The following is a 14,520-nucleotide window of genomic DNA, read 5'->3' on the forward strand; positions in this document are numbered from 1 at the left end:
GTTAATAAAGCAGCTTCCTTCTTGCATTGAGTTTACCTATTTGTCAGATTAGAAAAGGTATTCTACTTAATAATGTTTTAGTTGTGTTTCTACACTGACAGATGCTAAGAGCAGAAATGTTGCTTGTATTTAGTATTAGTAATGCACAACTATATTCTTCTTCACCAAGAGTGAGATATAAATTTTTATGTCAGATTTTAATATTGCTGCCTGCATAAGATGAAAAAATTAACTGAGTCCCATAACTGGAAATGGAGTAAATATGAAAAATGAAATATGTTTTAAAAATTAATTTTTATATTTAGATTTTGGAAGTTGCATTTAAGCTAAAACATTCTTTTTTATGAAACCTAAAAAATTATTTTAGTTGGGTATGGCTATAGAAAAGTAATAGAAAAGGAAACAAATGTTTCTAAAAGATGTGTATGCCTGTAGCACTTGAAAGCTGGTATCACAGATGATATGTTACTGCAGTTAAGCAGTACTGGTCTATACATCTTTTTGGTTAGGGTGTAGATTTATGTTACAGTTTCAGAAACTTTAGCGTGATCATGGTTTAAGAGAATTTGTATAGGTGATGCTTTAGAGATTTTGCTGAATTGAGAGAGAAAAATTAAATCTGTTTACATCCAAACAGTGGAAGAAAATATATTGTTAATAATCAAAGAGTATAGTACATGGGGGTAGATGTCCTGCTATTTATACTGTTTACAAAATATTAGAATTAGTCCTAAACACAGTATGTTTTCAAAAACTGTTTACTGAAAACCCACCAAAGCATACACATCTCAAAAAACGGAGGGGAATTTGGTAAAAAAAAATTATATTCTTATAAATTGAAAGAATGTATTTTTAAATACTTAAACAATGTCAAAGAATATGTTAAATTATGAACTGGTTATTAGATATGAGGATGAAAGAGCTAGAAAATATGTGCTGTCTTTAAAATGTAGGAATCAATAGTGATGTAGAAATATTGTCTGGCATTACATTGCGATAGAAACAATAACACTAAAATGTTCAGATGGGATTTGAGGAATCATCTTTGTGTAAGGCAAAAACAGTGGTTTGAGTGTGTGGCATCTTTCGGTGGGATGTTTTTTACAGATGATGCTAGTAGCATAATTGGGATTTTTTTTCCTCAGGACAGTGTTGTTTCTAATTATGAGGTCGTAGCACTATCTTTGGGACAAAGAGTTTGTTGTTTGCTGTTCAAGGAAGGAATGAAATTACTTGCAAGGGTTTGTGATGTTGTGTGGGTCCCATGGCTGGGGCAGTGAGCAGAGAGCTCAGGTCATGCTCTCAGGAACTTGCTCTGCCTCATTTCGAGCTGGCTCTGGTGTGTCTGTGCTCACTGTTGTCACAGTGCTGATCCCGGGGTAATCACTGCTCTACTGAAGGTTAGAAATTCCCAGAGGGAATAAAATTTGCTTGAGCTATATGGGTCATCTTCTGTGTGGTCCTATTAATAAGTTTTATCTAAATCCATCTCTACTCTTGGGGCCTTCAAAGGAAAAGAGATTATAGCCAACGGTAAAAAGAATTCCTTGCATGCCATAGAACCTTTGCAAAGAGATTTGAGACAGATAGTAGTGGGCAAGTCTATCTCAATAGCATACAAATGTGTAGAGTATGTACATGTATGAATTCATACATAAATAGCTAAGTATTGATAATTAGGATCAAGAAGAGAAGCTCACTTTTTATTTGAGGTCTCATGTTAAAGGATGATACAAGTTTAAATAACTAAGCACACAAATCAGTTATAAATATAGATTTTCTTGCTGCTACATAATTTAGAATCACACTGAAATATTTCTTGATACTGTATAATGGTAGTCTTATTATTCTAAAACTGTAATTAAAAATAGATCTAAAGAAATAATTGAGGAAATTAGTATGCCTACATCTTTCAAGAGTGCTCTCAGAACTGAATGTTTTTCATGTTAAGCATCTTTTTCTAGTAAGAAAGCTCAGGCACTGACAGACAGAACAAAATTAAAAATAAAAATTAAGAAGAAAATGGACTTTTTTTAAAACTTTCTCTTTAAAACTGCTTTATGCTGTAGTATATTTGTTTTATGCACAACAAAGATTAAAGTTTCATATTTATATACATAGATAACTTATATGCTGACAAACTCAAAGTAATTTGAGCATCCAGTGAACTGTTGGTTTCATTCGTCATGTAGGGAGATTGAGATCCATTAATAATTCTGAATGTTGCTGGATTTCACTTGAGAGTAAGTAATGCCTATGTACATCCTGATAGTTTTGGTAAACCTTTTGTTCCCTATCACTAAGCAAATTCTTACTGAGAATAAATCCTAACAGCAGAGAGACATAAAAAATAACTTCTGGTTTCTTTTTTCCAAGTGTGAATAAATATGTCCTCAGTGGGAAAGTTCTGGATTTCCATGCAATATGCACATGCAAGCAAAAATTCAATACATGAAAATGATGTATTTACTACTTTACTGTGACTTCATTTGAAGCAGGGGACAAATTGCAGGAGCCGCATTAAACTGGGAGGCTCATTAAAAAATAGAGTTATTCTTTGCAAGGGAGGGGATGACCAGTGAAAAGAGCCTTTTACACGTGTAAAATTTCAGGAGAGGCCAGGTAGGGACTACCATGGGTGCCTTTAGAGAGTTGTCTGAGGCAAGGTGATGCTGCCAAGTTTCTTGTTCACTGCAATTACTAAAATATGAAGTTTGTGATATTAATGGCTTTTGTTTATACCTGTGGCTCTTAGTAATACACCTAAGAATGCTAGATAATACACCTAAGAATGCTAGAGAGGTCATTGCCTATAAAACTTCATTATCGGGTGGCTTGCTGCAGCAATGACTATTATTAATTATGATTATTAATGGATGTCAATCTCATTACATGATGAATGGAACCAGCAATTCACTGAATGATCAAATTACTTTGAGTTTGTCAACATTTAAGTTATTCATGTATTTAAATATGAAACTTCATCTTTGTTGTGCAAGCCTCAGGTATTTGGATGCCCTTGCCCTGGGAGTGTTCAAGACCAGGTTGGATTAGGTCCTGGGCAACCTGATCTAGTGGGTGTCGTCCCTGTCTATGGTGGGGGCTTGCAACTAGATGACCTTTAAGGTCCCTTCCAAACCAAGCAATTCTATGATTTGTGTGAGACTGTCAAAGCACACAACTCCCAGCTGGTGTGTTTCATGCCTGTGTTAACATCCCATAGCTGGCTCACACGTATTAAGCTCCCAACACCCTTTTAGATGGTATAAGTTCTTTCTGATTACAAGTGGTGGGAGTCTGCAGGACTGCTGACAAAATCTGAGTTTTATTTCTTAGTGATGCCTCTGCTGTCTTAAGTGGATGGTACTGGGGTTTGTAATAGTGATGCCTCTTATTACCATTTTGCTAAGGCAGCAAGTGAGAAGATAAAGAGAAATTATATTAAGCCACAGAGTGATAACACAGCAACTCCCTTAAAATGTGTGTCCATTTTAAACTTTTTCCACTCTTTTTCTTTTCTTTATCCTCTCCATATATTAGTAGTACCACTTCACCAGATTAGGACCTGTTCACACAAACTAAGTAAAATCTGTTTTATTGCCCATCAGTTCTTCTTTAAGGAGTATCGTCATGCTGTGTTATCCCAGATATTAGCCCTTGAAAGATGCAGCTTTAGTGGTATATATAAAAACAACCTGTATTTTCTGTTCAGTCTTGGTAATTGGTTATTTGCAACCCAAGAACGTTGCCGAACTCCTAGTCTACACTGCAGAAAAGGGGAGAAAAGATAAATAGGATTATCAGCTCTTGGAGAAAGATGTGAAATAGGTACCACCTTGTAGATTGAGCTTATTGTACTAATGTTCTGTTACATCCATATTTTAATCTTTATTACACTGAAACAAACACTAGCTTTGCACGAGCTACTCCATACAGCAGTAGCACTTCTGAGTCCAATTCATTGACAGGGATTTTGTTGGACTAGGCATTGGGCAAACACAAAGTGTTTACTCTCAAGGACCTTACAATCTATTTCTAATAATAGGTAAGATGTGACTGACCTTTGATTCTTTAGCTGCATATGGCTCTCAAGCTGTTCAAGTGCTGCACTGATGCTAGGGCTTCTGAAGGTCACGTTGGGATGCAGGTGCGTTTTGGGACTGCCCTGCCTGAGAGAGCACTAGGACTCATCACCCTCGTTTGTGTGTACATCTCAGAGGTGTATGAATGACTCTCATGGTTACTGACCGTATGACAGATTTTGTATATGTCTCGTAGCATTACAAACACTGACCACCCCTACAATGTGTAGATACAGAGAAGCTGTTTCCTTCTTTTCCTGTGAGACAGTGTTGATGTTTTGTGGGAATGACTGAAAGGTAGACTTTGAAAAATTTTATAAGGAGCTCATGTTATGAATTTTAGTAGAGACTGTATGTCTAAGATAGCTTCTTTTTAATTTTTAGTTTTTTGACTCTTTGATTTGACTTGAGAAATTAGTAAAATCAGCACCTTGAAAAGTGTGTGTTTAAAGGAATATAGATTTAAGACTTTCCTGCTAAAATCAGCCTTTGTGGAGCTCTCCTTGGAAATCAGAGCACTGCAGTTATTTCCAATATGAACAATTCCAGTGCTGGAGGCAGCTGGTGCCAGCCTGCTCTCACTAAATGTGCACGCAGCACAGGTTCAAGTTAACCTGCAGCCACAGCAAAGCAGATAATCTCAGTGTACTTCCACTTGCATCAGGGTGAAATTCCAAGGAATAATTTTGCAAAGTGTTACAGAAATGCTGTCTTTTTTTTTTTCTCCTCCTTTTCCATTCCTTTCTAGTTTTACCTTTTCCAGGTGCATTGTTTTGTCTCTTCTTGCCAATGAAGTGAATTTGGCTTGAATCATGGTGCACTAAGACTTTAGAGGTCCATGATGTCAACTTGCAAAGTACAGAAGTAACACAGTAGGGTAGGAGATTACCCAAAAGAGGAGAAAAGAGAGACCAAAATACAAAGGACAGCCCGAATAAAGCACTGTGGAATGCACAAGGTGGAAGAGGCAACAAAGGAACAGATAATCAGAAAGTGAGAGTTAGCTAATGTGTGGTTGCCTTCTTTAGAAAGGGAACACATATGTTCAACTAGAACATTACTATTTAGTTGACTGTAGTAAGTATTGTGGCATGGAATGGATATGGTTTCTTGTATGGTTTCTTGCAGAGGACATGCAGAGCCTGGGTATTTCTCTGTGTGCTCACCTGCTCTCATTAGCAGGATGGAGTGATTGACCTCACATGCTTTCGGGGGGTGCGTGCCCAGCATGTTCTGTGTACCAGGAGATGTGTGTGCTCCCAGTGCTCGGGAAGCAGCTGGAACTGAGTATCTGCATTATTTTGCTGCTACTGTTGTTATGAGCAGTTTCACATGCTTTATAATTTCCAATGAAGTTTCAAGGATGTTTGGAGGCTTTGGTGATTAACGGATGTTTGTGATGACATCCTTATTTCACTTCCCCAGTCTATTTGGTAGATTTTTATAGCATTTAACAGGCTGAAGAATCAATTTATTGTTGGAGATGTCTTTACCAGTATGTTGGGTTTGAGTAGCCCCACTCCCCCAGTGGACAAATTTTAGTGATCAAAACAGAATAGTGCATTATACAGCTTAACTAGTTCATAGAGCACATTGCTGAGCAAGGCAGTTCAGTCTGTACTGAAGAGCATGGATTTATTGCAGTTTCTATTTAATTTCATCTAACCCAAACTCATCTTCCCTTTGAATCATCTTATAAATGGCTTTTGAGGTGGTAGATATTATTCTGTAATTTGATTTTATATTTTCATTTATCTTGAGTTTTCCTGCTGAGTATTTTAATTTAATATGTGTCTGTAAAACTAGAAAAACGATGAATAATAACACAAATGATATGTGTCAGACTCAATTTCTTAGGATGGAGACATAAGAAGGCTGATGTTCTTTAAAAAGTCCTGAGGTATTCTGATAATCTCTGTAGATGTGGAAGGAAGAATTCATTAGCACAGCTGGAGTCTTGTGGATGCCCTTAATTTTTTACTGTTCAGAGAAGTGTGGTTGTTATGCAGCTGTTTCTGAGAATTAAACCCTCTCTAGTAGGTTAGACTTGCTTCATGATATTGTTGTACTGAAACTCATTTATTACAATAATTTCGTCTCTTGATCGTTATATGAACACAACACTGACCTTATATAGTAGTGTCAGTTTTGGCCAGTTTATTTTACCTATGATAGTTTAAATAATAATGAAAAAAAAAAGAATATTTAAGCAGTTAACACACTTTACAGTTAATGAAATTAATGTACTTAACAACTTTCTTTTGTATTTTTATTGGTCGAATATATAGAAAAAAGGCAGAAAAATATATTTACTGGTTTTAATAAATATAGTTAATAGTTTTAAATAGAAAGAAAAAAGAGTTTAATTGGAACAACTTTGGAAATATAATACTGATGGAAAGAGAATAAAACTGTAGGCCTTTGATCCAAGATTACAACTCCTCTGGGAAAGAGGAGTATATTATCAGCATTGTTTATTCTCTCATCTTGCTTTTTATTTAAAAACAAATCCAAAGTTTTATGTAAGAGCTATTCTAAATGTCAAGGCAAATTATTATGTCTCAAGCATAATACTAGGTGAAGCTTATGCAGCCTTAAGATTAACCTAAGGATGTTAACCATAAATGAACAAGTAATTTAATTTGCTAAATTCTGAATTTTGATTGACCTTGATTTGTGTTTCTGAATTGATTTAGACTGATTGATTTGTGTTTCTCAACAAATTCAGTGCTCTAGTTTAAATCTACGAAGGATGTTAACTCCATAATAGACATTATTATACTGGTGACTGTGTTTAATTTTAATTGGAAGTACATTTTTGAGTGCATGTTTAAGTTATTTTTATTTCTTCTCAGAATGGCATTATGAATTGGGGCAGATGGAGCTAAACTGAAATACTCTTTGGCATTTGTTAGAGTAATACCTGGTTGATTACTCCACCACCATTATACTTGGCATATGACTGTGACTTGTCAGGTCCATCATTTCTTGAAATGTCAAATGATATGTAGGCCATTGTGCACTTTGTCTTTAAATTACATAATATCAGATCCTCTTTGTGTGATTGTGTAGGATGCAACTGTCATTTATTTAGTCTCAATATTACAGTGCTCATGGAGTTACCCTCCAGTGAACTAAAGCCCCAAGGAGGATGAGGGTCCAATTGTTTGTCCTTCAGCTAGCCCAAGGATCCGCGGAAGCAGAGGTGATTGAGAATGACCACTATCTTTGCTTTTGAGATACCTCTGAGCTTCCTTGAATATATTAATTTCTGAACTGGACTGTGCATCCACGTGATGATCAGCGTTGTATTAAAGTAAATTGATGAGATGACTCAGGGAAAAGAATAACAGCCATATAAATATAAGCTTCTTTAGATTAATGCTAATGTAATTTTTATGTCTCTGAAAAATCAGGTTTTCTTATTGTAGGTTAGATGTCTTAATGTTTTGTTAGGCATTACATATTTATGTAGTAAATAACTGTTTCTGCCCAAAAGAAATTCATGTGAGTGAATCTAAACTGACTTTGAGTCAAAACGCATTTATCTTTCATGACAAAAATTCTTCACAAATTTATTTCTAAAGTAGAAGTTAAGATTATATTGCTCAATGTTGTTATCAATCTTGTTATTGATAGATTTTATTTGTTTGACCTCTCTCCACTGTTATGCTCAAAGAGAGACAGACTTGTTATATATGAAGAAGCAGAGACTGCAACAATTTCTATTGCGGGCTCTCAGCGTTGTGCTTGAAAATAGCAAATAACAGGAGTGTCAGTATGAGTGGCTTTTCAAATATATCACTAGAATTTATATGCTAGTAGCAAGTCTGTTTTAATTTTTTTATTAGGTTGTTGGGGTTTTTTTTGGGTTTAGGTTTGTTGGGTGTTTGTTTTTTTCTGGCCTTCGCCAATTCTTTGGCCTTACCATCACTGTTTTCCCTTTGAAACTAGAATTTATGAGTGATTGATTCTAAAGGCCTTTAAAATTTGATTTTTATTATTACGCAGAATGTGTTCATTTTGTTTGCAAAAGCTGCGTGGAATTTTCTGTCATGAAATATTTGTCTAATGGTGGGCACCATTGGCAAGTCTGCAAAAATATAATAATTTAATGGAAATAATAATGATCCTATAATGCAAGTACAGTCAGCCTCAGCATGCAGTCTTTGGTGGGGACAGAAATTTTTCTTGCTGCTTTTTCTAGCAAAAGAAATTGAAATGTTTCCTGTGACCTTCAAGCACTTAGTTTCTGTTACTGTCTCAGAAACAGGATCCCTTGATCCATGCCTGGCAATACTACAGAAGGTTAAGGATGGAAATATTAGTATTCCACATGCACTTAAAACTTGTTTGTGTGCTGAAATGAGTGGAAGAATATTTTCCTCCTAAAATAGGGGAATTGATCTACATGAAAAATCAGAGTGTAGTCATAACTTATGCATAAAGACAACAGCCACAGATATGATTAAGGTCTTCAGGTTTTCAGGAGATTTTAAGCCACAATTTCAAGACACTAAGTGGGATTCTCTTAAAGGGCCCATCCACTGGTATTCACATCAAGTAGGATTTCAGTCAGATGGGTTAGCTTGGTATGGAGGTACTTTTGGAGTATTCCAGAGGAACATGTACTGATATATTGGTAAATGATGCAGACAGAACATCTGCAAATGTTGCAGTAATACTCAGCTATATTTTGATAAGCCAGAAGACACACTTAGCCAAATATTGAAGGAGAAGCTGAGAGGTGAGCTGGGCAAGATCTTGAAATACATTTGGCCTCCTTAGAAGGTCTTTTGAATTTTATTTGTTAATTTTTTAAAAAAAGTTACAATAGAAGAAATATTAATCAAAGTATTCCATAAGTATTACTTAGGTAGTCCAGTTAGAATTGCCACCTGCTCCAAAGTAGGACTTCACAGAACTGGGTTATATTTCTTTCCTTACACTTAGTTACACAAAGGCATGAGAAGATAGTGTGAGTTCCTAAATAGCTGCAGAATTCCTTGTTTTAAACTCAGCCATGCTCAAGTTTGTCTGTTACTACCCAGGTGCTGTTATGCATATCTATCTGTATAAATTATATAAAAATATAAATGTTCATGTATTATATATACACACATGCATGCACTTTGCATTTAATATACAAAATTTTACTGGTTAAGATCACTTTTTGTCAGCATGAGCTCTACATAAATTTTTTGAGTTTTGTTGACTAAACTCTGCCTGTCACATTATACTGTCTCTGCCAGTAGTAAACATCTCCAAGGGCAGGGCCTGACCCTACACAGGCAGTCCTTCAACAACAGTTGTAAAATGTCATCGTCACCCTGTCAAGGTCTGCTTTTACCAACTTTATTTCCTTTGCTCTCTGGAAGTCCCAGTGGATGCTCAGGAACATGTCATTTATCACTCAAGTAAAATACTGCTTTTCAAAATATTCATCACCATTCCAAGGAATTCTCTTCTAGCACTTTTCCCATCTTTCTTGTCCAAATGGCTGACGAGTGTGCCCAGGCAGAGAACAAAGGAATTTGCCTTTAGCAGATGGTTTATTTTAAGAGGATGCGCCAGTACTAATGTAGAAGAACTGACAGGATACTCTCAGCAGTAAAAAAAAAAAAATTGAAATATGGGCTGTAGCATAAGGTTTTGCTGCAGTCACTGGAAAAATATTAAAGAAGAGTGTTATTAAAATAATGGAAATATAATTGTATGCATTGGAAGTTGAAAATGAGGTACATTGCACCCAGCACCCAAGTCTTTAACCTAAATGCAGAATAAAATAAAAAAGATTGATTGTAAGCACCTTGGAATTCAGACTGCATGAATTTGCAAAAATGTCATAGCAAACTTCTCAGAGAACGTGGGTTTTTTTAGTCCAAAGAAATTTATTTTTGAAGACTGGGGCTGTGAATGGAAAACAAATTGTTTATAAGCTGTGCTTAGACTGAAAAAAAGAGTTAGACTGCGTTAATGGAATAGGGCAGTTAGTGTGGGCTGGCTTATCGTTCTTGCAGCAGTAGACACACTTTTAGTTTGCAGAGATTCTGGTTTCTTTTGGCACAGATGTCCTTTTTGTCCTCTGGCACAGTTTTCCTTGATTTTTTAAAGAAATATTGGATGTTTGTTACTTGTCTATATCTAAGAAGAGCAGCTTGCTTCCCCCACTGGTATAATATGCCTTTGCGTATTGCTCTGCAGTATTCTGTGAGGGAGAATACAGGGCTGGATAACCTCTAAAGAGCAGCTGCCTTTGGATATTTGGCACTGTTATTAGCAATATACTATTGGGATCACAGGCTCCTGTAATAAATTTAGCAATCTTGGCTGCACTACCATTATACTTATCTAGCACCCCTCAGAGCTAGAGAATTTGAAAAGTACATGTCCTATTCTCACTGTAGTGAATGGCACTGCATGAATAGGAAGGAAGCAAATAATAATGTTTTTATTTTTATGAAGATTTGACATTTAACTTGATATCTACTGACTTCTCCAGCTGTGTGCTGTGTTGCCTTTCACTGTCCTTGAGGACAACTGAGGGGAAGGGGGCTGAAAGGCTGGTAATGACAAAGGGCAGAAATCAGCAAGGAGAAGATGTGCTCCTGGAGCTGCCCAAATGTTCAGAAACCACAAAGTGCTTCCTCAACCTGCTTGGAAAGTAAGTCAGGAATAGACAAAACTCAAATCTGAGCAATATGCTTTTCAGTGAGGTTTCTGGCAGTTTTTCACATAAAGTGAAAATAATGAAGCCACTGTGTAATGTGGAAATCATACAACATAACCGAACTATAAACACAATTCATATTTTCCCCCTCTTAGGAAGCCAGAGTGTCTTATAATATTATAATTATTGACCTGACTCTGATAATGTAGATTAATATGATTGTCAATCAAAGCTTCACATCAAAGTTGGATGCTGCTCAGGTAGCACTTCAGCTGGCCCTCTTTAGGCATGTTTTTTACATGTGGACTGTAAAACGCAACTTTGTGGAACCATGATTTATTTACTCTAACAAGATAGACCCGTGAGCTTCCAAGTGAACAATCACTCAACACCTGCTTGAAAGCTTTTCACAATTTATAAAGGGATATGCAGTCTACATTATTTCATTCTTAAACATGTGATCCCTGTGAAACTTGACTAGCCAAATTAACCAAGTTTGACTTTCTTGGTTATCTACCAGCATTTGAATGACCAGAGAACAACATGGCTTTTCCTTTCTCTACCTACAAGGTAAAGCAGGGATGGCCTTTTCGTATTGCACCACCTAATTAAAGGATCTTTCCAGTAACTAGATGTAGTATTTCCTCTCCATTCACTTGCAGCAGTTTTGGGCACTATAACAAAATAGCTTTGGATACCTGGATGATTACTACAGAATCAATCAAGGACTTCCTAAGCAGTAGTAATCCAGGGATGCATCAGCCCGAGCTGGCCTGTCTTCATTTCTCCACTTCATAGCAATTCTTCTGAATGTTCACAGGCCAACTAGAATGAGATCAGACACATGCCCAGAAATATGATGCATTAATCCCCAAGTTTTGCAGCCAATACTTTGTGATCTCATATTTACATTATTAATCTCTGAAGGATCTGCTTCATGGATTCAGATCTGCTCCTGTACATTCTCTGAGGGGCTTCAAGATGGGTCCATGAAGAAATACAAACTAGAATGGAAAACAGGCAATTTTTTAGAAGTTGCGCAAAACCAGGAAGGTAGTGGATGAGTCAGGAGGATTTGTTGGACTTGATCCCAACCACCTAAACTTCCCTGACAGGAGCTTCATTTTTTCTTCAGCACTGCAAACTTTTCCATTTAAGATGGTACTTAGAATGGTGCCTGCACTCTATGAGTGCTCATATGAGTGGTAAGACACAATTTGCAGTGTTATGCATCTTCTGCTGATACTGATACTGTCTGGTGGAGATGTACCTGTATGGGCAGCAACTGCAAGTGTAAAGTGTCAGCAAAGCATTATAAGTAACTTCCTGCCAACAGAAATCTTTCTTATAAACTTTCTGATTCTGATGATAATCTGGGATTTTCAATATGGGATTGTGTTCTTTTCAGACCATACCTTTAAAAGGCATTTTTAACAAACTGGTGGGAGTTAACAGACTATGCAGGTTTGGGATGAGGCATTAGGTGTCCTTCACTATATCGTGCTTCATGACTTCCAACAAGAACAGCTGAAGATCTGTAGTTATATTTGGTCCATTAATGGTCTTTCTTAGAGGTCACAGTGGCTTTTACATTAATGCTTGCACTGTTTGTCTTCTCTTTCTTGTTTTCATCTTCAGCTTTTGTGGTTATTATTATTCATATTACAGTAGTACTTAGAGCACCTTGTTAGCATCAGAGTCCCACTGTACCAGATGATCTACAAACATAGAAGAAGATTGAGTTCTCTAAGCATCAAATATGTTAAACTGTGTTAAAACCCCACTAATAGAGATACATCAGTTGGAATTAATAAGGTATAAATGGCTTATCACCATGGTGGTAGTTTAGGTTCCCCTAAATTTGCCTCAAGACACTACGTGGAACTCTTAAATGTTTGATCTTTTACCTCTCCACTTTGTACAAACATCCTTAAACACTAAATGTTCAGCAAATCAAGCATAATTTGTCTGGAAATCACTTTTAGTCAGGATCTGTATTTACTCCATTGTTACAACACAGACCAACCTCTACTGCCCTCTCTGTGACTGCTCTAATTAAAAGTGGAAGTAGATGCTCAGCATCCCAACAATGGGGAAGACCGTATATAAGGATATTGGAATGGAATTCATTGAAATGAGATATTGTTGGCAGACCAGAATCAATGAGTAGGATAAATATGGGACTGAACAAAGCAAAGGTGCTGTAGGGGAACACATGGAAGGAAACTCAACCAGTGTATTTTCACTCAAAGGACATAGTCTAGAATGATTGTTTAAAGGTCAAATGTTCTTAGTAGAAATATCAGTGAGTAAACACCTCTAGTGAAATAAACTACATTTGAGAGGAAGAGGACTAGTAGTGGCTCTTTTTAAAAATATTTGCCCTTTGAATGGAAAAATTCAGAGAATAGTAGTTGTCATAATTGTATGACAGCAATGTATTTTAAGGCTATTGTGGGAAGCCTAAGTGTCAAACAAACACCGTGTTCACTTGTAATTGGGCAGGGAAAGCAGACAAATTTCAGCAGAACATCTGAAAATAGAAGTGACCATCTCTTATGCAGTTGCCCCTGTTTTCTGGAGTCCAGAGAAGTGTTCTCGGACAGTTCCTTGCTGCTGAGGAACAAGATGACCAAGACGACTCCCATTAACTGTTAGTTTTTACGCTCCCTGACTAATGAATGAGCCTGATTTTGGTCGTGCTTTAGAGTGCCACCTAATTAAAGATGATAATTGAATCTAAATATTACCTGTGGAGATCTCAACATTGATAAGAATTGCCATCTTAGCAACTGCTGTTATTAGATATACTTATGAGGCTGGAGGTGTCAGAAATCATTCTCCTACCAGAAGAGTCTCTGGGACCTTTCTGATTGAAGAGGTGCTAAGGAACATAGAGGAAAATACCAATATGTATGTTGGAATTCTGCCGCAGTTTACCTGGCATGGAGAGAAACATGCTACGTAAACTAGCTTGTAGGCTAATGTCAGAGGTGGACAGTATTTACCATGATGCTTACAAGTAGAAGCCTAAAGACATACAAAAGTTCCAGAGCCTCTGGTCTAGTCAAAATTTCTCTGTCTGCCACCTTTCTTGTAGGTGAATGAAATAATTTCTAATTGTGCTTACAAAATATATAAAAATGGTAAGTGAATGCAGAGATGTATGCCTAATTGAAGGGACTTTTAACCAAATGGCATGGAATATAACAAAATCCACCTTTCTGTTAACACAATGCATTTTCATAGTCATTTTGGAAAAACACCAGTAGGGTGCATAGTTGGGCTGCACAGTGATGTGGTGTTGCCATTTACTGTAGTTTTAGTCCAACCTTTTTGATGTATGTGGTGAGGGTTTTTTAAGTTGTTCTTCCTGGTGAATATTTCATTGATCTTCCCTCTCTTGTAGCTATGGGAACAGCTTTAGAACTTGGTCATAGTATATACCAAAAGCTCAAATGAGAAAGGACAAAGAAAGTGTCAGACCCGAAAAAAAAAGTGAAAGAAACTCAAAAGCTCAGCCCCTATGCCTTTTAAGTCACTTATGACTCACAGTTTTGACTGACTGAACTTGGCAGCATTTGTGGTATTTTGGGTTTATTTGTGGAAGCCCATAATAGTGGGTTTTGTCATCCTTTGTATTCAGTAATTCAACACAGATTTTAGTCTTTTAAATCATTGGAGTCCTTTGAGATCTTTTCCAGAGTGAGAGTTAGCTTTGAATTACTTGAAAAGTATTATTAAATAGATTATGTAAAGAAAGCGTGA

At 36.5% G+C, this 14,520-nt stretch overlaps 1 protein-coding gene across 9 annotated transcripts in view; it reads left to right on the forward strand.

The window, feature by feature from the left end:
- The window catches only part of TJP1 (tight junction protein 1), a 161,106-nt gene that overhangs the window by 9,416 nt on the left and 137,170 nt on the right, over positions 1 to 14,520 (forward strand). The window lies entirely within an intron of this gene.

The sequence above is a fragment of the Pseudopipra pipra genome, chromosome 12 (assembly GCF_036250125.1).
Source record: "Pseudopipra pipra isolate bDixPip1 chromosome 12, bDixPip1.hap1, whole genome shotgun sequence".
In the NCBI taxonomy this organism is placed as follows: Eukaryota; Metazoa; Chordata; class Aves; order Passeriformes; family Pipridae; genus Pseudopipra; species Pseudopipra pipra.